Source organism: Rattus norvegicus, chromosome 19 (assembly GCF_021556685.1).
Source record: "Rattus norvegicus strain SHRSP/BbbUtx chromosome 19, alternate assembly SHRSP_T2T, whole genome shotgun sequence".
Taxonomy (NCBI): Eukaryota; Metazoa; Chordata; class Mammalia; order Rodentia; family Muridae; genus Rattus; species Rattus norvegicus.
Window position 1 is genome coordinate 27,243,235 of NC_141552.1, and position 22,653 is coordinate 27,265,887.

The window sequence follows — 22,653 nt, forward strand, 5'->3', positions numbered from 1 at the left end:
TTGGTGCTAGTGCTGAACTGAACTGCCGGAGGTAATTTTTTTTAAAGTAAGTAACTCTATCTTGGGGCTGATAATATGAATCAAATATCCTGCAACATAAGTTTGCAATGTTGCCTGCATTTTATAAATCAAGTCTGACCACCGTTTTGGTTGTTTCCAATCATGTCTGAGTGCATCATCATGGGAACCCCAAAGAAAATCAGAAATGGGTCCTTGAAGCTGATGCACAGGGCCAGTATAGACCTGAATATTACAGAGGACACCTTGATTTTTAACACAAGGGATCATTTCTCCATCCTTCTTGTCACATAATTTATGACAAGATGTCACCTTTCCTAACCTTAGCTTCTTTTCCTAAGTGCTGCCGAAGGGAAGATTTGGTGTCAAGAGGTCTGGACTCAGACCACAGGAACACTGAATTCATTTAAATAGGTGTAGTTTATTGAATGCACACCAATACAGTTCAACCAGAGCAACAGCTCACAACTGTGTACTGGACATTGCTAGGCCCAGCTCATTGCAAAATCCACATGGGCTAAAGCACAAGTGCTGGAAATGCTGCTGTCTATGGGCCCTGACTCGGGTCATTTTACACATAATTGTTCCTATTTTCCTTGAATCTAATGGGTCCTATGTGAAGCTCATAGTGGGGGAACTTGTTAAGATTAACAAACCTCGTAACATACAGAACATAACAGGGTATGTGACCAGCACCACACAGTTCAATGTCAGGTTTTTTTGTTTTTTGTTAGTTTGTTTGTTGGCATCCATGATGTGGAGGCGTATTACAGAACAATAGGAAAGAGCTGGCTGCTGTGTAACAAATTTGCTGCTATTAAGGTAGGTATGGGAGCAAGACCTCAGCAGTAGCCCTTAAGATGGGAAGGAGATGATGTGTTTGATAACTGAAAGGAGCTGCCTCAGCTGTATTTCTCTGCCTGCTCAGTGCCCATTCACCATCACTCTGTCCCTGAAGAGGAACTCAAGGTCTGCCCCCTGCTGCCTGTGAGCCAGGACTAGGCACAGAAAGGCAAGGCCACAGCACTGGTTTCAAATTCCTCAGTAATGCTGGATTTCCAATAATGTACTTGTATACACAAATACAGTGTGGTAAGTTACAATATATACTAATCATTTCTTACATAGGGCAACAGTTGATTGACTACAACTAATTCTATTTAAGAAAAGAGAAAGAAACCTGGCTCTTGTGGAAATATACAAAGAAATATCTACGATGCTGGGGAATGAATTCTGCCATGGACTAAACTCAGAATGGGGGCGGGGGTTGGAAGAAAGATGCATGGTTAAATAGCCCACCGGGTTCAAATTGTGTCAGCTTGATGTAATCTAAGGACAAAAAGTGGAGTATCTCTGATGGCTTTCTTTTAAACCCTTGAAAGGATCCCTGGGGACTGGCCTCAGTACTTCATACTTCTTGCTGGGGCAACAATGCTCAAGGAAGCTTGATTGTCATAGGCACAGTATTATGCTACATATACAGAGTAGATAATACTAAGATGTTCAGATGGTGATATCCAGTTATATATACTCTTAATGTTGACCTAAGGAAAGAGAGATCAAGGTCCTTACAATAGAATGATCAGTTCCATTTTTTTCTACCATTCCAAACTGAACGACTGGTAGGGAGAGAATGGTAGATAATCGAGAATTGGTGGATGATGCTTTGAATGAAGTGTGGGTTTCTGCGCTGGTTTTAGACAGGGTCACAAGTATCCCATGTTGCCCTCTCCCTGGCTGGCCAGGTTCACTTTGAGCTCAGATAAACCTCCTTCCACTTTCCAATAGATAGGCTTACAAGAGTGGCTTCCAAGGACTGTGAGGACAGCATTAGCCTTTGACAGTTGAGGTGTGTAACCACAACTATAGTTTTAGCCACGTTTTCCCATGTCTACCAGCTATTTCAGATTTTTGCTCTTCTATGCCTGACAATCAAGGACACAGAAAAATAACCTGATAGAGAGCAAGGACATGGTGATCACATCCTTACCTCTTCTGTACGTTCTGGATGAGGTTTGTTAAAATTCCAATATTGCAAAAAGGTTTATATAGGGCCCATCACATCAAGGGTCACTGTGCACTGTTCTATCTAAAATGTCTAATCAGAACTGACCACCAGATAACACTTCCTGCAGTCCTCATATGAGAAGCTTGGGATTTTGTTTTGACTTTTTCTTTTCTCTGTCTTTCTTATTTTTTGCTATATAAGTTGAGAGAAAGATAGTTAGGGCCATGACTTTGCCCCCAAAATTTGAACTATGGATGTGATCAATCAATGTTAGTGTGTGCATTCTATAAAGTATTCATTTTTCACTATGATAGATGCTTTTGTGTTTGGTGTGGTGGCCATTTCCCAGTATACAGGTGCTGGGACCTTGCTCTATCCACTTAATGATGTTTATAGCCTCATTTTAGACCTTTCTGTGCACCCCTATATCTCTTGACTATTTTATTTTTCTGATAGAAGCTCATGGTATATCTTACTCAGGCCTGTGAGCAGTGCGTCTTTGGCGACATTGGTGCACAGAGGAGAACCCCACCACCAGCATGAGGTTCCCTTCACTGATGGCTCCAATATTGCACTTTCCTCTGCCAACTGGTCTCCACACTTTTCCTAGCACCATAAAGACTTCAACTCCTTCTCCTAAGGAATATTCTGGCAATTGTCCATTGCTAAGCACATGACGTCATGAGTGTTCCCCTAACACACACCCATGTTGTAAACTACCATGCAGACTATTTCTTGATGTGATTTAAAGCACCTGTACATAATGAGACAGGAGAACTTTTGACTGCATATTCAAGCTGGTATGAAATCTCAGGAAGTTTTAATGGCTAACATTGGTGAATGAGGATAATTTGAGTTAGGATGAGACATTTTGGGGCAAGATATCGAAGGAAACATTCATTTAGATGCATAGGAATTACTAAGGTTTTTTTATAATCAAACCTTGAAGAAAATTTTGCTTTGGAAGCAGGAGGTGCTCAGTGACTCTGCCCCAGGAAAGGCTCCTGGAAAGGGCACCTCTGCTTATGCTCAGTACAGGGAGATTATTAGCAGGAAGGCAAAGTCTGCTCCCCATGACATCTGCTGTCCCTTCTTGGACATTCTATTTTCTCCTAGAGAGTTCTGGCATCCTCTGTGATGTCACCACTGTAGTAGTGACAACCAGTGCCCTAGTTTCTCTCAGTCTGAGTCTGGCAGTTACAAGCTAAGACATGTTTTCCCGTCTTCGCAAGCGTTTTTGGAGGGGGAACGTCGATTGTGGACAGACTAGAGTGAAGGAATCTGGCCTTTCGTCTCAAAGTAATGATGAACAGAGACAGCACTTCTGGGGAATGTTTAGTAAGTTCTGGGCAGTATATTTTGAGCTCCCTGTCAGGGGGGCTGCAGGCTTAAGCTGACCTTTCTAGCAATGGGCCACAGCAACTGGAGCATCTGAAAATGAATTGAATTTTCATGAATATCACAATTCCTGAAAGTCAGGATTTCAGAACTTTAGTTTCCCCAACCCCACAGGGAGTATATGGTAAGGCCAATGCTATTATCCTGTGAACTTCTGGCCTTTACTTTTACAGTGAATTTGTTAGGTTACATTGATATAATAACACGATCAGGAGTCATGGAGGGTCCACCTTTTCTGAGTTTAGACAGGGCAGCAATGTATTTCACTCTCATTGCTTCTTTAAATACAGTGGATATCTGACAGTAGTAACAGGGAGAAAACTGTGCTCCATGCAATAACCTTATGTTCTTAGACGTCCTCTGATTTCTTCTAACTGGCAGGGTCATCGTTAGCTTTATATATTAGAGATGTGTGTTACACACATTTTTCTAAAATACCAAAACTGTTTGGAACATGTGGACCAAGATTCAGCCTGTAACCTATTGGAACTTCTGGGGCATTTGTTATTTCATATAGGGGAACTGATAAGTCTGTTGACCATGTCCTCCATGGAAATGTGTTGTAAATCCAAAGTTGTTGGCCTAGAGTATCAGGGTAGGACATCTGAGTATCTCCAATCACTCAAGTCTTGTGGATGGTGAATTTATCATCTGAGTTCTGAACCCACAGTGGTGAGGGTCCTGAAACCAAGCTGTACCCTGTTCAGTTGATGATAATCCTGGAGAAGCCATCTCCGTAGTACATGTAAGCACCTGATGTCCGGCATAAGGAACACCTGGCTGCTTACATCTCTTGGTCTCTATAGAGTAGTGGGAGAACTGAGATCCACTGAGGACGCCTCTTAAGCATAGACCAATCGCCTAGCAGTGACACTGGGTTCCAGGCTTGTTCTCCTGTTTAGGCCTAACTGTGGTCTATGTACACTCTATGCATTCTCCCCATGCAGGTTCACTTGTGTTCTTCTACCTACAGATGCTGGGAGAGAAACATCTTCCCCTGAAACTGCCCCAAGCGAGAATCAGGCCAAGAAGGAAAAAGAGAGGCTGATTAAAGAGCTGCAGCTCATTACCGAGGAGAGAAATGACCTGAGAGATCGCCTGAGGTTTCTGACAGAGAGATCCAAAAACAACAGGTTTGAATCGCTCCAAATGCTCTTGTTTCATTCCTGTGATTGCAAGGTCACCTTCATCTTATCCTATTAAGGTTTTGGTTCTAGAAAGCTGGGCCTCCCTAACCACCCTGTGCTAAACCTCACCTCCCATATAGAGGAGATTCAGAACCTTGACCCTTCCTGAGGAGCAAGATGGAAAATGGACTCATCTGCTTCCATTTATTGAAAAGCAGAACTTGTGGTCTGAATGAAGAATTCGGGGATAAAGTCAGGGAAAGTGAATGTCTAGTGTGCGTTTGCAAAGCCCTTGACAGATGGTGGCTTTGCAAGATTGTAATTGCAGTGAGTTTATGGTGAGTCTCTGTACTTGCTAGGCAGGGGACTGAGTGCTGGAAGATCCAGGCAGCAGCCTGAGGGGCCTGGTCCCAAACTGTTCATCTCAATGCTTGACTAGAAGGTCTAAGGTTCAGGCCTCTTTGTTATTGTCTGTGTGTCTTGCCCTCTGAGACAGCAATGGTGGATGCATTTCTCCTGGTTTTCACAGTACCCTCTGTTTCCATATTTCTCTTTCTCTTTCTCTGACTCTGTTTTTACATTTCTCTTTTTTGTGGGTATTTCTCAGTCTGTGAGTCTGTATGTGCATACATCCAAATGCATATGGACAACTTTTATATGTTTATATTTCCCTCCACACTTGGAATCTAGGGGTCTATGTCTTGGCCTGAGTATTTACCTGTAACACATTCATGGTCATGTGAATGCTTTGTTCTGGGAGCCCCACTGTCAACAGCACAGTTCTTTGCCTATGTGGCCACGATTGTCTGTTTATTTGTATTCCTTGTGCAGATTATAATTTTGTGTTGATATATGGTCTGTTATCGGGACAGGAAAAAAGTAATCACAGGTTTCTGGGTGTGTTGGGGTAGGGGAGCATGGAGAGGTGTGGCCTAGGCTCTTGATAGCTTAACTGGCTTGACTGCAGATTTCCTCTTGATTGAACAAAGGGAGCCAGGGAGCCCTCCATCTGGATGCTGAGATTCTGGTGTCCTGGACAAACAAAAACAAGTTTCTGAAGCTGAAGAAGATCCCAATATGTACAATTCAGAAGGTGTCCTTCCAGGGCTGGTGTAGTACAGGACTCACCCTGAGCTCATATATTCCTAAATGCTGATGTTCATTGGATTCTATCATTTGGGGCCAGGCCACACTTCAGGCCAAATCCATATTATGAAGACCTGGAGAGAATGGAGGAGGCGGTCATGTCAATTCTGCACAACTTAGAGATGGAGAACACTGAGATCCATGAGAACAACCATGAGCTGAAGAAGGAGATGACCTTCTCTAGGCAAGTCCTGGTCAGAAAGGCTGTCACCTGTGGAATGGCCATTTATGACTTCTTTGTTCTGGATTGGACAGTCTTCAGCTCTGGTTCTATCTCTTGTGCTGTTTGCACATCAGTGTGCCAGGGTCATTAGGACTCAGTTTTCAGTTCCATAAATGACTGTTACTCATCCCAGGATTGTGTAGGCATCTTCAGAAGGCTCTAGATAGAACAGCACTGATTGAAGTCAGCAGGTTATTAGGCTGACCTGGACCTATGGTGTCATACCAGGTTTTACAAAACTCAGTGTGTGGACCACATGGTTAGCATGACCTTCTCTTGGTTCTACTGACCTCCTTTGAGGGTGTTGGCCCACTACTAATTGATGTTGCCCCCCTGCATTGGGCTTTCATGCATAGTTGTATATCCATGTTCTTTTTGAGAGATGCGGACACTAATTGGTGCTCGGGCCAAACATACAATTTATTCTTCCCGGAATTTACTCTTTGTGGTTTGTGCAGCAGCCTTATATGTATCGAAATGAATTCTATTAAGTCTTCATGGGTATCTGGGTCCTGGTGGAGTTAGTGGCACTCGGGAGTGGGAATGGGAGAAAGGGGCAGCATGATCTTACTATGCAGACTGTATTTCCAGAAACCTGCTCAGCCAGCTCCTGATGGAGAACACATGTAGGACGAAATTGGTCCCACTGTAGCAGGAGAGCAAGGAGGTGCATCTTGATTGTGCACTGAACCAGAAATATTTGGTTGACTTCAACAAGAAAGATAAAGACCAGCAACGTCCAGACCCAGCATCATCTGGCAGGGATGAGCTGCTGTGTTAGCTTAAAATTATCTGATAATGTTTGCCAATTTGATACATCTTTGCTCTCTCCTACCACCTTTCTAATTTACACTCACAACCAGCCAACCACCTCATGTAATGGAATTGTTCATTGCTCTGCCTATGCACAAGTATTCTGGGAAGCCAACCACTTTTCAGAAACTGAATTATTTTGCAAGTATATTTGTCTGCTCTTTTTGAAGCTGCAGTATAGAAATGGTGACAGATGAATAACATACCTCATTATTGCATATCCATGTGATAGATTGGATGCTATGTAGAGTTTTGAACAAGTTCTTGGTTCTTTGACAAATGACACTCTGTGGTCATGTGACTTCTTGTGTAGGAAGCACTTTTGCGGGATAAGAACAAAGTGCAAATGTCAAATTAGTACTTGTCATTGGCTTTGACCTTGGTGACATATGGACATCTCCTTTCTTCCGGCAACCCAATGAAGTCTCTTCCCATTGCCCTGTTCTTGGTTTGCACTGGTATAAGTCTGGGTCCCAGATTGGCAGCCCACATTACTTAGAGGCTCTCTGGAGATTTTGCCCTTCCCAAAGAGTTAGCAACAATGATATCAGTTAAAAGGTCCATGTCGACTGTCCAATAGAACTGAGGTGGTAGAAGGCAGCCTTCTGACAGCTGCCTTGCATTTCACCACCATATCAGTGTCTGAAAAATTGCCTTCCTCTCCCAGGTCTCAGAAAGTGCAAGAGAGCTGGAATTGGACACACAGCAGTAAGAGAGCTTCCTGAAGAATAAGTTGCTTTCTCAGGAGTCCCTGATGACAAACATCCTGAATGGTAACAAAATTTTTGGATGAGTATTCTTCCTCAGAGTTAATTTGTCATTGCTTAGAGACCCTAAATTTATATAACACTAAGCCAGCCTGACTGATTGAGGTCTTACTTTCTTCTCAGAAAACAGCACTTGAGAGACAACTTGGGGGACCTCTTTTCATTATGTGTGCAAGAGGAGATACAGGAATACATCTGTGCTTCTAAATGTTCGTTAAGAATGTGCTGTTTAGAAATATTTTTGTTATGATTTTAATTGAAATTTTCTTTTTGTTGTTTCATATTTATATGTTCTTGTTAATGTTTTTATCTTTTCAAAAATTTTTAATATTTTAATTTATTTGTTTTAATCCTGTTTTGTTGTAAAAATGAATTCCTTATGAATAACAATTGAATTCTATCTCTTGACTCTTAAGACCATCATTCTTATTCAAGGGTTCTGTCCCCTCCTGTGGACTTAGAACTGACAGGTGGAGATGGATCTCTGCATGTTCCATGGATCCTGGGATAATAAGTGAATTCAAAGTCACCGAGGGGTACCCAGTGTGACAGTGTCTTTTGTGTGGATAATGTGGCTGTTTCTCGGACACACACTTTATGAAGTAATCACTGACATGCTTTACCCAATTGTTAGGGTCCATGTGGTTCTTCTGAGAGAGCAGCAGATGCTCTATCCTGTGAGTCATCACCAGAGCTCCTGCAGGTGCTTTTGTCCTTCCACATCATGTACTGTATTAGGTGGACAGGATCACCTCCAATCAAATAGAGAAATCTCAGGAGATGTGTATTCACAGGAAATTTACTGAGCTGTATATGCTCAATGTGTTAGCTTGCCAGCCATCCCTACAGGGCTCTGGTGTTCCCACTGCTCATTGTGGGTCAGGATCATCCTCCAGCACCACTTAGTGTCCATATTAGAGCAGATTTTTCACCTATTATCAATGATGACCATATGTATTCTGCACATCTGACAAAATACAGAATAGAAATTAGCTTCCTGTTGGGCAGATTGGCATAATGAGTGTTTTGATTGTTAGCATGAAAATTATTTTAATCTAAGCAGTTTAGGCAGGAACTTCAAGAGCATCCATAGTGAATGCATCCTACAGCTGTGAACACATGTTTCTGTTGGAGAGCAGGCCTGTGGAAGCCCAGAACCTAGGTGGGACAGTTCAAGCTAACCTTTTCCATGGCCAATCTGGGATCGTATTGAGATTGTATTTTCCAGGTGACAGATTTCCAATTTATGGAATTGAACTAACTTACTGAGAGTGCAGTTGACTCAGAGAGTTAAAGTACAGAAGGAATAATCCAGAATGTCCACAAAAGCTTGCTGTCACCCCAGGGCTTTTAAAAGCTCAGCAGCTAGGGAAGCAATGTAGTATTTGGTTATTCTCATGCTTAGGTCTAGTCATTCATTATAAGCTGACCATGACACAAAAAGAGTCATCTGTGTCACAATAGAAACTAGTTGTAACTAGATCCACCCCACACTATCACATCACTACCATATTTGAGGTTCTCAGTTACTATCTAAGACCCTGGAAGAGGCCTGGGTCTTGCTACACATACTCATGATTTATGTCTTCATGACACTGTGTGCTTTGTTCTGTTGATGCTACCATTGGCATACAATACCTTGGATACTTTGTGCTGACATCTGTGACCTGAGACAATAGTTCATGTCATCCTAACCTGAATAAACTGTCCTTAAAGTACAATGTGGTATGAGGGGCCTTCTTTTCCTATGAGATTGCAAAACATTTCCAGTCTTCAGTCAAATCTGTCAGCCATTTTCAGTGCCTGTCTTGAGATGTCCAACTTTTCAGCTGAGAGTCTTCATCCAGGCTGCTCTGTAACTTTGTAGAAGATTAATAGGGTTCCTGTCCTAGGATTTAATTCAGTGTGACTGTACTTTCCGAACATGCTCAAAGCCCTGTGATCCACCCTAGCCCTCTGTGCTTTAGAGAAAGAAAATAAAGAACCACATTGCACTTGAAGTTTCTCCTCCAACAGAAGGAGAGCCTGCACAGGGCCTTTAAGTAACTCTAAGCCCCAGCTTCCCCACAACTCCCTCCATCAATTCCATTATTGTTGTGTTTTCATTACTGCTCACTTTCTTTCTTGTGTGCAAAGAATGTGCACCATGTCAGTAAAGCGTGTGTGTGTGTGTGTGTGTGTGTGTGTGTGTGTGTGTGTGTGTGTAGTCCCTAGTGAAAACTGTCGAGGTGCATGCAGACTCATGCTACTGCTGTCCCATGGCACCTTGCAGGGAACACTGAAATCGTGGGCTAATTTAATACAACCTAAACCAGGTGTGCATGGTTTTCAGTAAGATTTTGACATCACCGCTACAGAGAGCAGAAAAAGCTTCAGTAGTTACATGGATGTGATCAATCAGTGTAAGTGTGTGCATTCAATAAAATATCCGTTTTTTACTAAGGTAGATGCTTCTGTGTTTTGTGGGGTGACCCATTGTCAATGTCTAGTGAATTGGGGGCCCTGGGTACAGTATACCTCCAGGACAAGGGGGTGCACAGCAAAGGCAGAAGCAACTACACACAGTTGCAAGCTTTATTAATCCCTATATACCTGGGAATATGAATAACTACAATTTTCATTTTGTCAAGATACCATAAGATCATTATTCCCAGGATACCAGGAACAACTGAGGGAAGACTAAACAAAGAAATACGAATAAACAAAGGCTTCTTCTCAAAATATTCATAAAACAAGTCACCTCTCTTATTATAATCAAAATGTACTCACCATTACCTAGAGAGCATTAGAACCACTTCCAGAGAAACAGGACATAGCAGAACATAGCTTAAGGCCAAGTGAGAAAACATTTTCTTCTCCAGGGTGGCATTCCAGCCCCTACTTGAATCTGTCACCAGGCCTTTCTTGACCCTGCCTGGGAGCTGCATCTCTATGTCTTAACAATTCCTTCTTTTTTCTTTTGTTTTAATGTCTTAAATCCTCATATTTTTCAATAAATAACATCTTTCGACCCAACCATTCTACTGTTTGTTTTGAAACATCTACTTGATGTTGAAGTCTAGTATCAGTTTTAGTTTGCTCTATCCATAACTCATGTGAATCTTTATGCCAGTCTTCAACAAAATGCTTTGTCTCAATAGATGTTTTTAATGCTATGCTGGAAATGGCTGCCAAAGTAGCAACAGAAATAAGGCTTAAAATAGTAGCTACAAACTCCAATAATTCTTTTACTGTTCCTCAGCAGATTATTAAAAAATTCAATAATCATATAATTAAGAGGATCTTGAGACCAATGATGTGTCAAATTAACAGGCATCCATACATATATTTTTTGCTGAATATCATAATAGAATATTGATTTATATTAAACTGAATAGATGAATTAATACATGGATACTAATGACAGTTAGTACAAGCAAATCCATTAGCAAAATTAAATCTACCTATTAAAAAGAAATATGGCATAGGAATACAAGTAGTAACCTTGTCTTTCTTAAATGTTGTAAAAATATACTGAGAGGCAGATTGAGTGTCCCAGAAAAGCTTCCATTAGCAAGAACATCTTCTTTTAATGCAGTGACAGTCTTCCACAAATGAGCTTGAAACGCATTAGGATCTTCCACAGAGGCCAGTCGGTTATCGCAATGCCTCCATCTCCACATTCCATCAGCAAGCATCCATTAAGGCGTTCACTCTCCTCTCAGTTCATCCTGGTAACATTTGACAAATCACAAGTGGTAACATTCCATTCTGAACATGTATTAATAATTGGCCATAAGGACCCCAATTTATTCATTTATCTTGAATAATTTTTCGAAACATGCCAGGGAAGTATTTCCAAATGCATGGGAGATATTTTAAGCCTACATAAGTAAACCAAGCACAAATAGGATATACTGTCTCGCTAACAAATGTAATGTTATTCCAATTTTGGTTATAGACCAAGCTGTCAATCCTGGAGACTGTAACAATTATTCCTGGTAATCGCCAATTTTAATAACCCGTTTGTAGGCCTGGACTCTTTCTTAAACACAAAGGCATTTTTAATCCAGCATAAGGAAAATTATACAAAGCTCCATCACGTCTATTCCAAAGGTCAAATTATTCCAAAGAGATGATAAAATGCTTGGGGTGGTGTATAAAACCACATCTGTTTCCCCGACAAGTAGCAGGTTCAAATAAAGGTGGATAAGGAATATAAGCCTGATAACTCGCATTGGCCGCAACAGAAGAAACCGTGAGTAAAGCACACACTGCTAAAAATACGTGCTCAGCAGTAAAGGACTTTCCTGAAGGAGACAACATAGTTTTCCTTTCAGGGCTTAATCGCTTCACCTAGGTAATGGGGTTGTCACCGCATCGATCCTTCTCCGTTGTCGTTTGTCGACACTAAGAGAAGCCAGGGCCTCAGTAATGGAGGACACCTCCTTCATCTCCGGAGAACATCCATCAGGAGAAAATGTAGCTGGTTTAACTGGATTCCTCTGAGGGTAGGGAGTGGTTCTTATCATTCTGTGCTTGGATCTGTCTCCTGGGTAACCAGAATAGTCTCCCATCCTGTAAGGAGACAAAATCCTCTCCCCTACATACAGTAATGTCCCTTCCTGTCATTCAGCATCTCGGGCAATTTTTATCCATATTGTCTGTTCCATGCCTTCAGGGAGAAGTCCAATAAAGAGTCTATCTGCTCTTCATATAACTTCACCTTGTGGTAAATTAAGAAGATCAATAAAAAATAATGCTTATGCCAATATTACTCTGGGACTGGTATGCCAACTTCATTCAGGCTGTGTAAGGTCATCTCTTTTCCTTTTTAATTTTATAATTTGTCATTTCAGGGTATGGTAAACTCTTTCAACAAAAGCTTGTCCTTGTGGATGGTATTCTATACCAGTAATATGTACAATATGATATCATTGACAAAATGTTTTTTTTTTGCTCTGATTGGTATTTTATTTCTCCTTTACAAGTTCCACATAATAGACAAAGGCTTTTTGATAACATTGTTATCTTTGCTGAAAATGATCATATAATCATTTTAAAAAGCACAAATGTGCACATACAGGACTGAGGTTTCTGCAGCCTGTAAACACCTCTGTGGGTTTAACAAGGAAAAAAAGCAATATACTGACAATTCAACTGTAACTCTTAGAATAACACCGGTTTCCTTACCAAGCACGAGTGTCCTGTACAGGGACCTATCATCCCAGATGGCAATGAGTTCAAGCCTAGGGCAGCCAGGAGCAGCTCCCCACACCAGCTCAGAAGACCCTCCCCACCCAGCACTTCTTCCAAGTGCTCCTTAACCTCATCACAGGTGACAGCCTTCGCCCCAAGAGAGGACAGAGCAGCAGACACAGTGGTGGTGGTTCCCGAGTGTTGTGTGCGGCATTTCATATCGAGCGTCTCAGGAACGTGTCCATGCAAGCATGCGTACCATTCTTTAGACTGCTCCCCTCATTTCTCGAGTGAGGGGACCAGGCCTTCCTAATTCACTTTAGGTGCCTGGAATAACAAAGTATTTCACCAGAAGGGGTGTAAGCAGTGCTATCTGATAAGAATACGAAGAAGGAAAAAGCAGATATCTTAAAGAAAACGTGCGTTCTACTCACACTAAAATATCAGACCAATGCACAATATACTGCAAAACTGTAACACAATACGGCCAAACACAATGTTCAAATATTGAACTGTTCAAGCATGTGAAGATCATCTTCTGAAAGACAAACTGGGTTCTTATTTTGTAGCTACCTTTGTGTAACTTAAACTGCTGTCCCTCAACAAGGTCTGACACTCTTGGTACTTGTTAGGAAGTTCGATGAGACAATGTAAGCTCAACAGTCGACTCCCAGGATCTCCCAGTGCTCATTTTCAGCATTCGTCCGAGGACTGGGCATCATCTTCATCCCTCACTTCTCGGTATCTCCCTGTAGACTCCCCTTCTGGATTGTAGCTCTGCATTGTAATATTCAGTCTCTCGGCTAGTTTCTGTGCTGCGAGCTTTGCCCGCATCTCCTCATAATTCTGCTTCTGCTCTTTCTGCAGAGCCAGCGACTCTTCTTTGGAGAGCAGCTGTGTAGACAGGGGGTGGAGCAGAAGAAGGCGAGCTGCTGTGACATCATCAAGATGCTGCCTAGCCCTGCGTCGCTGCTCTTCTGAGGAAGCAGGAGACTGAGCCCTCTGACAATGATTTGGTGAGTCACTCTGTTGTGTGGGTAACACATTGGTCATAAACTTATGGGGTGGGGGCACTGGGTTTCTAGCTCGCATTTCTAGCACTGTCTTGTAATGAGGCTTCTTAGGAGTCTCACTCTGCAGTCCTGGAAAGTTCTCAGTGCTGGTGTTTTCTTCTGAGGGTTCAGTCTGGTCTGCAGTTGTGATCTTTTGCAATTTAGTGATAAACAGACTGTCGATGCTGCTGGAAACCTCTTCCGCTTGACTTGAATGCTGGGGGAGATGTTCATTCACTTCAGATGGGGGAGCCTGGACTGTGATGCTGACAGAGGGGCTGGTAGTCACTGTGCAGCCAGTCTCCAAAGTCTCTTCATTGTCTTTGTGAGTGAGCTGTGTAGGTCCCTGAGTTTCTGAGGTTGTTTTAGATGATTCAATGTCTACTGACGAACATTCAGAACTAATGATGAAGTATCAAGCATCAGGTCAGAATTCTGGGCCTTGTCTATGTCGGTATCAACTCTTGTGTTTGCTTTATGCCTTAGCTTACAGTCAACACTAACAGGATGAAGTAGTTCAGTTCTCCTTCTGACCTCTTCACTTTCTGAAATGGCAGCTTTCAATTTGGCAGTGGTGTCTGAGATCTTTTTACCTTTGTTGGGCAATTTGCAAATGAATTTTTCTTTGCGCAAAAGTCTTTCCTGGCGCCTAAACCTCTCCTGCAGCTCTGCCAAACTCTGCCGCCCCACGTCCTCAGGAACTGGGGGCTCGAAGCTGCGGGGCAGGGAGCACATTGTGCATGGGCTGAGGCTGGCCCCGCAGGCAGGGTTCCCCAGCAGGGCCCATGGAGGTCGCAGGCTCCTTGGAAGGCGGCAACTCTGGAGCACGTGCAGGAGTCGCCATTTTCCCGGAAGAGCCGACAAAATTGTTTAAATTGATAAGAAATATATTTTGGTCCATAATCAGTTTTAATTTTAGAAAGTGGTCCCATAACAGCAGAAGTTTCCAATAGATGCTGTATAACATGAGCAGTGCGTACTCCTGGCAATGGTGTAGCCCATACAAATATTGAAAAATTATCTATGCTTACATGTATATATGAAAGGCGACCAAACTCAGAAATATGGGTTCCATCCATCTGCCACGATGTATTAGGTTGCATTCTTCTGGGATTAATTTCAGATGGAATACATTTTATAAGTGAAGGCTCACAAATACCACAATTAGCAATAATTTGTTTGGCTTCAGAATAGGGAACCTTATATTTAATATGCAAATATCCTGTATTGGCATGATTATGACTGTTTTCTTCTGGGGTAGCAAATGCCACTAATTGATCTACCATATGATTGCCATGTGTTAAAGATGCTGGCAATCTTGAATGTGATCTAATATGTGTAATAAATATTCTAGAGTTTTAGAATAAAAATAGTCCTTTAATATGTGAGAATAACATTTAATATAGGCTTAGATGTAGAAACAACAGCAGTTACAATATTCTGTACTACTCCTACAACATAAGCTGACTTGGCTATAATATTTTTACATCTTGAGTAAAATCCAGCAATACATTAATTACTGCTAATACTTCATTTTGTTGTACTGACCCAAAAGAAGATTCTTGTCCCCAAATTTATCTTTGGTCCAATAAGCCATCTGTCTTAGATCTTTGGTCTTAGAGCCATCTGTAAACACAGTAACGGCAGATGGTAATGGATCAACAGAAATTAGTGTATTTATCACAATTTTTTTTGTTTTCTTAAGCAATCCCAGAATTTACTATGGGGAAAATGAAATTCAGTATTTCTAGTGTAAGAAATCATGGCTAATTGAGAAACTTCAGACGTCTGCATTAAATATTCCACTTTATTTTTGCTTAATGAGAAAACGAAAGCAGCACAATCATATCCCCACAGTGTAACAGGTCTTTGTATGCCTTGCTGAATAATTAAAGAAATTTGTTCCTCATATGTTGTTAATGTTTTGTTAAAGTTAAATTTAATATATATCCATTCTAAAGGCAACTCATCTTGAGCTAAAGTGCCTATAGGATATTCAAGAGTATTTCAATGTATAATTTAATAACTCTATCTGGATCAATACGTGCCAAAAATGCATCTTTCCATTTTCAGAAAAGATATCCTCTTCCATGCCTTCATATAAGCATTAATATCCCCAGTTTCCTTTATAGGTAATTATGCTCTCCTGTACTCTTCATTAGCATTTTCAAAAGCAAGCATTTTCAGCAGTTGTCCTCTAGCTTCCTCTCCTACCACTGTTCTTTCCATTGTTAATTTTAGTATACATAAAGACTTAATATATGGTTCATAGAAAGTTACTGCCTTTTTCAACAAACCACTATCATCCTTTATAATAAATTGGTTGGGCCACACCTTGAACCGATGATAGACATTGTCCCAGGATAGACATTGTTTATCAGCAGGTCTCAGGGTAGAACTGGATATGTGACCCTGTGCTATAGCACTGTCCAGAGTAGTAAATGCAGCTTCTGAAGAGGAATGCAGGCCTGGCCTCTAGACCTCCACCTTCCAGGCCTGTCTGGAGAGCCTGATGCCCTGGCAAAAGAGACTCCTTCTCTCCAGAGGAGCACTGCAGTCAAATGACATCTCAGTGATGAAAACTATCAGTCCCCAAAGGCATGCCACTGAGCAGAGATAGCCTCAGTCATGCACCTCTGCACATCCCCAGTTCCTCATGTCAATAACTCAACCCTTTCATGAACTAGATGGCAATACTTGAGGCAGGATGATCAGTAGTTTACTGGCCAATCTGGGCTCTATGAGACGCTCTCCCTGAAATCAGAGCCAGCAGGAAATTCAGCTTGAAAGCTCTTTGTAGCCAAGCTCAACAACCCGGTTCAGAGCCTGGGACCCCACACAGTAGGATAAAGTGACTCCCATGGCTTTTCCTCCACCTTCAATACTCATGCTTTGGAAGGCACACCCCTACAAGGAGAGCAATACACATGGAATAAAAATTAAATAGAAAAATTAATGAAGACCATGCAGACAATGTTTTAAAGGATCCTGGGAGTCCTCACTCTGCACTTCCCTTTCCTTTGCCTTGGGAACAGCACCTGCACCAGAGACTGGAGACTTCCTGCAAGAGAGAGAGGAGTGATGCACTGTTCATTCAGCTGGAGAGCTGTGCAAAGACCAGAGCCACCTGTCTTTTCCTGATAGTGGGAGCTGGGCCCAAGTGTGGGCTGCTCCTACTAGAGGCACCACAAGAAGAGAACCACCTTCCTCAAACCTTCCTGGAAGTCAGAGCACTGGCTATGGACTTCCCTCAATCCTCAGAGGACTCTCTTTCAGCGATGGCTCAGAGCCTGTTAGGACAGAGAGGGACCAGAGCTTCCCCCCAAAGCAAGACCCCTGTCTTATTTGACAGGTATGAGGGCTTAGGGATGGGACAGAGGATGTGACAAGGTTACATGTAGCACAGGGGCTAGGTTAATAAAGAAATCAAAGAGGAAAGAAACCTGGAAGATTCCTCATCTGTTCTTTTTTGCTCTATTCGTAGGGATGAGGTGGCATCTGCTCATGGTGAGCTTTCTAGGCTGCCTGTTCACTGTGACCAGCAACTTTTCAACTGTGCCACTCTACTACCAAGGCTGACACAACTGGTGGACCATGTAGTAATAGGACTGTACTGACTTAGGGACATCTGGAATCACACAATGATCATGTCTCACAGAAGAGTTTCTTTTTTTAGAAAAGGATTAAAACAAAAACTATTTATTTTGTCCATATGAGTGAGTACACTGTCCCTGTTTTCAGACACAACAGTAGAGGGTAGTAGATGAGATTAGAAATGGTTATAAGACACAGTGTGGTTCCTGGGAATTGAACTCAGATACCCTGGAAGAGCAGTCAGTGGTCTTAACCACTGAGCCATCTCTCCAGCCCCGGTATATTGTATTTTCAATATTGTTTGTTTTTATTTCTTTTCTCACCTATGTCTGTATGGTGTTTCTGTGAGTACAGGTACTCATGTGCTTGTGTAAAGGTCAGGGACAACCTGAGCACAGGTCCTCACCTTCTACCTCTCATCCATGGCTGTTTATGCTAGGCTAGCCCTTCCCCCTAATCCTAGAGACTGTCCACTTTAGGCTCCTATCTCCCTGTGGGAAGGGCTGGATGACAGACACTACTGCATCCAGGTTTATGTGGCTTCTAGGGACCTAAACTGTTGTTGGGCTTGTTCAGATGAAAATAAACACCATTTCACAGCCCTGGCTGGGCCAGGCAGTGCACAGGTGTTTCCTGCTCTTGCAGAAGACTTGAGTTCAGTCTCCAGCACCCGGGTCAGGTGGCTCACAACCACCTGAGACTCCAGGTCCAGGGACTTCCAAGCTCTTCTGGGTAAAGCTACATGGCAAAAGCAGGGCTGGGAGCTGGAGGCTTCTGGTGTTGGCTTCTCCCTGCAGTAGGGGGCAAATCATGGGCATGTGAAACATGGAACCCTGTTATTCTACAAAATGCAGAAGCTCCTGATGTCCCTCATGGTGCCCCTGACCCTGCCCACCACTCATTCAGGCTTCAGTAACATGGCCTTGTCCTGACCTGTGTGCACTCTGCATCCTCACTCTCTACCCCCTGCTTTTCGGGGTTGGAAGTCTCAGGTGTAGGAGGCGCCTACCATAGGCCTCTTCTCTCAGCATTTCAGCATGTTACATTTTATGTAGTTTGTGGTGTTCCTGTGCCATGATATGCACATGGAGAGCAGAGGACACAATGTGGACTCAGTTCTCTGCTTTCATCCATGATCAAACTGAGGCCATGAGGCTGGGTGGCAGAGACTTTACCTGCTGAGCTGTGATACCCACTTGACCTTCACCAAGCATCCTGTGCTGTACACAGATATATCAGCCTGTGACCCTCATCCTCCAGACTCTTATGAAGCAAACCCCATAGGTGTGGAGCTCTCATGTTAGCCAGGCCTAAAGGGGAAGGCAGCAAGCCCTTCAGGAACTCTAGAAAAATGTCTATACTGGGACTAAACTCGTGCTGCCATGTAGGGCTACATTTTTCCTTTAAAACAGGAGTATTTGTGGTGGTGGTGGTGGCACAGGCCTTTGATCCTAACACTTGGGAGGCAGAGGCAGACAGATCTCTGTGAATTCTAGGCCAGCTCCCTCTACAGAACTAGTTCCAGGTCAGCTACACAAAAGAAACCCTGTTTCCAAGAGTAAAACAAAGAAAGATAAAGAAAGAAGGAAAGAAAGAAAGAAGGAAAGAAAGAAAGAAAGAATGAATGAATTTATATTTTGTATACAATGAGATGCCTGCCTGTCTATGCCTGAACCATCATGGTAACTATAACTCTTGTCACATCTGCATTAATTCAAATACTGAAGGCCAAATGGTTAAATCTTAATGACAGTACAATGAGGGGGGGGGTGCTGAAGAGATGGTTGGTTTAGTGGCTAAGAGCAGAAGACCCGGGTTCAGTTCCCAGTGCCCACATGGTGGCTCCTATTAGCCTGTAATTGCAGTTCAATGGAATCGTTCTGGACTTCATGGGCACCAGACATACCACATGGTGCACAAGCATTTATTAGGTGAAACACTCAGGCCCATAAAAATAAGTAAATAAAATATATGATTAACAGACACTGTGATTCAGGAAGTTCTTAGTGACTTTGGTTATCATTTCTCTCTCTTGAAGACCTGTCTTCCTCATGCTCAGCCTCCCTGGCTTCTAGGACATTTCCTAGCTCTGTGGAGCATGAAGTACTCAACACCATAAGCCAAGCATTCCAAAGCCATCTGCACCTTCACTGCTACACCTTCTCCATGGCTGTGTCTAAAGGGAGAGACTTGGAATCCCACAGATGCAAGGCCAAACCTGTTGGGCTATGTGAGCCCAGCCACCCAATAGTCAGATCTACTCCTGTCCTTGGCTATGGCATGAGGCTCTTAAGACAAATTAATTTGAAGGATCTCAACAGCTATGCTGTTAGACCTCTCATTGCTCTGCTGACCTACAAGCTCCTTTACTGGCTCAAATTCACACCCGAACTCCTCTCCTGCCTCAGCCACCATCAGCTCTTCTACTCCTCTCCACCTGTGCTCTGAATAATCCACACTAAGGTGGACGTTAACCTCTTGTGGACCTCCAGACGTATGCTTGTGATTACTCTTCATTGGCTGTTTTGTATGGGTAGGCGGATTCTTCTAGTCTCATGCAGAACACTGCTCACACATTTTGGATCTTACAACACCCTCTTGATTGAGAATCCTGACTAATGACTGACTGAGCCTTCCATGCCTGAAGTCACCCTCTGTCTCCAGTCCAAGATGAGAATCCCCACACTAACCCCATGGTGTCCAGTTTCATCTCAGAAGCTAGACTCTGCACTACCGAATATCATTTGGATCTCGGCCTCTAATTCTCTGTTAAATCGTTCCTCTCTTCTTTAAAACAAATTCATTTTGTTGTTTGTTTTTTGAGACAGGGTTTCTCGGTTTGGCCCTGGCTATTCTGACATGCTCTCTGTAGATCAGACTTGTCAGGAAGCAAGATATCTGCCTGCCTCGGCCTCTTAAGCACTGGGATTACTGGATTGTGCCAGCATGTTTAATTAAAAATTAATTAGTGGCAGTGCATGTTGGCACATGCCTTTAATTCCATGCGTTGGGAGGTAGAGGCATTGTGAGTTCCAGGACAGCCAGGGCTATAAATTAACACCTTGTCTCAAAGAAAACAAGCCAAAAATGAAACAAAAATGTTGCAATATGGACTTAGGTATGTAACTGAGTCTGTTCTTGAACTCTGAATCCTCCCACTTTCACTCAGGTGCTAACCAGCAGGCTTCTGTCTTGACTTTCACTGCGCACTCAGGGCTGCCAGGACTGTTACCTCTCCCAGTGTAACTCCTGACTCTCTCATCAGCATCATCACAAAACTCCTGCTAAGAATTAAGGAAACCTGAATTCTAAGGAACAGTCGGAGCTCCAGTATTTCCAAAGCTCACTCTAATACAGATGGATCCTATGCTGCAGTAAAATGGTCACAGCTGGAGGTCTTAATTCCAGGACTTGGGACAGAGGGGTTGGAGGATCTTGAATTCAGGGTTGGTTTTACCTTACAGTGTTGGTTAAAGCAGGTTTGTGCTGCTACAAGATACCCTGTCTCAAAACTATACCAAACACACCTAAAATGAGACAGAGGAGTTTGAGTGGGCACAGATGGGAAAGCTGGGCACTTTGTGGCTAAGCCACCTGCTGCCAGCACCAAAGTCCATGCACAACCCCGATTCTGAGCTGCGTCTGGGACCCTGCTCAGGAGAATGCACCAAAGTAGCTCAGATCCAGGGCTTTTGGTCTAAAAGGAATTCAGGCAGTCACTCTTTGGATGCCAGTTCTCCAGCTCAACTGCCTGTCAGCCCAAGATCTGGTCTTAGTCATGGCTTGGCACCCCTAAATTCCTCCCAGCTGTGCTCTGAACTCACCCTGTGCCCCATTCTGATGAATCTGCCATTCTCCATGGGAGTAGCCTCAAGAAGTCCCTCACATCTGAAGCACCACTCTGAGTGCACTAAATACTGCAGGGGAGGGGCGTGGCCAGCAGAGCACCCACCTCTTTCAGCTGTAGAACATTTAGCTCTAGAGTGAGCACTGCTGTGCATTGTGGAACTTAAGCAGTATCCCAGCCTTGGCCTGGGAAGAGCCGTTGACACCCACACTTGCTGGAGTGACATTGTCTCCTGAGGATAGAGTCAGATCAGGAGCAGCAACTGATGTTCACGAGAGACAAACTTTCTTCACCACCTGCCCATGCTGGCCCTAGGATCTGGGCTTTTTGGGTGACATGAGTGCTGAGCCCCCCAGGTAGATGGGTTTTCAGGGGTCAGGTGGTAATTGTCACCAAAGGTATCCACAAGGATAAGTCATACTGTACTAATTCCTATATTAGATCCCTTCTCACGGGTCACAGATGCCGTGCTGGGTCCTATGTGGACCCAGGTTCCTGCGCACTTTTGAGGAGACTGGTCAGGGCGCAGGCTTCATGACATTTTGTTTGAATTATTTTTGGGGAATTTTATTTTTACTGTTGGGGACAAAGCTAGGGCTGCCATGTGCTGGGTAAAGGCTTTGCCACAGCTGTAGATCATCCCTAATTATAAACTCCTTAATTCTACCAATCCTGAACTTTCTAGATCCCTCACATGATGCAACCTTTGGGGGATTCCTCACATAGAATCATGGGGTGGATTGTATCCCAAAGAGAGAAATTTTCTCCAGTGTCTGCCTGTGGCTGTGGTGATGAGAGTGCTGACCAATGGATGGCAGGGCCCATGTGAAACCCTTTTGGTTTCCACTTGAGTGGAATCTTCACCATGCCTTTTTTTTTTTTTCTTGAAACACAGGTTGCCCTGGAACTTACAGTCTTCCATCACTCTGACTCACTTTCCGATGATTGGGCTCACAGGCTTAAATTACTATGCCCATCTATGTTTTCTTTTGTATTTATAAATCTTCTAAAAGCCAGAAGGATCTAGAATTTAAAATTTTGCGGTCCAAGGCATTTCCAACAGGGGATTCTTGACGTAGGAATATCCGGACCAGTTTTTATTGTGTGGGTACTTCATTCCCATAACAGCTTATGCTTGACAAAGAGTTCCAAGGTGTGGTGTCACTGGGCATCAGGCGGTGTCCCAAATAGCAGCACTGAGTCAGGTTGTAATTTAGGCTGGAGAAACTTACTAGGACCCTGGTAATCCTAGCACCCTGGGGCCTTAGCTGTCCTTAATCAGATCTGACTATGAATCAACTGCTCTTGAGGGTGGATTGGAATTCTAGTCACTGTGAGGCAGGAGCATTAGTATCCTACAGACACTCTGGGCTCCATAGGAAGATCCTGTTTCAATAGTAAAAGTGGTCACCTGTGAGTTCTTACTGTCTTCCCTGAGGCCTTCCTGCTGGAGTTAGAATAGCTGTCTCACCAAGTTGAAGT

General features: G+C 43.1%; 1 protein-coding gene and 2 pseudogenes across 3 annotated transcripts in view; 2 read left to right on the top strand and 1 right to left on the bottom strand.

The window, feature by feature from the left end:
* The first annotated feature begins 3,189 nt into the window (after positions 1-3,189).
* Positions 3,190-7,465, top strand: LOC147999302 (uncharacterized; annotated as a pseudogene).
* A 2,601-nt stretch (positions 7,466-10,066) lies between these two features.
* On the bottom strand, positions 10,067-14,465 carry LOC147999303 (DNA-directed RNA polymerase II subunit GRINL1A pseudogene; annotated as a pseudogene). Its single transcript, XR_015643928.1, has one exon. The product of XR_015643928.1 is annotated as a DNA-directed RNA polymerase II subunit GRINL1A pseudogene (transcript).
* Positions 13,605-22,653, top strand: part of LOC147999304 (disks large homolog 5-like) — a 43,986-nt gene continuing 34,937 nt past the window's right edge. For both annotated transcript variants that reach the window (XM_087596532.1, XM_087596533.1), the window contains exon 1: positions 13,605-13,694. The gene's annotated coding sequence lies outside the window, so the exon portion shown is untranslated. The remainder of the gene's footprint in view (positions 13,695-22,653) is intronic.